The 284-nt window shown below is 27.1% G+C and overlaps 1 pseudogene; it reads right to left on the bottom strand.

The window, feature by feature from the left end:
- LOC107745420 (trichohyalin-like) overlaps positions 1-284 on the bottom strand; it is a 182,819-nt pseudogene that overhangs the window by 78,158 nt on the left and 104,377 nt on the right.

Raw genomic sequence — 284 nt, 5'->3', positions numbered from 1 at the left:
TTAATGCTGCTTGATTTTGTTTCTGTTTGTCTTCTTTATCTTAATAGATAGATAAAGTAGGACGTAATTTGGACTAGTATTTTTGTATTATTCAAAATGGTATGTCTGATTTATTATGGCTGATTGTGATTTGGTATTGGTAATTACTGAGGGTAGGATTTAATAAGCCTAGGGCTTCTACCTACCCTTTTTTTTTATTTAGAACAGGTTGAATATATGTTAAAAAAATTAATTATATTTGGGGTTTTTTTGTTGTTTTTTTTGTTTATTGGTACTTATTTGTA

This window comes from Sinocyclocheilus rhinocerous, unplaced genomic scaffold (assembly GCF_001515625.1).
Source record: "Sinocyclocheilus rhinocerous isolate Xijiao unplaced genomic scaffold, SAMN03320098_v1.1 scaffold3303, whole genome shotgun sequence".
Classification (NCBI taxonomy): Eukaryota; Metazoa; Chordata; class Actinopteri; order Cypriniformes; family Cyprinidae; genus Sinocyclocheilus; species Sinocyclocheilus rhinocerous.
Note: the sequence above shows the minus strand (reverse complement) of the source record. Positions and strands in the feature narration are given on the sequence as shown.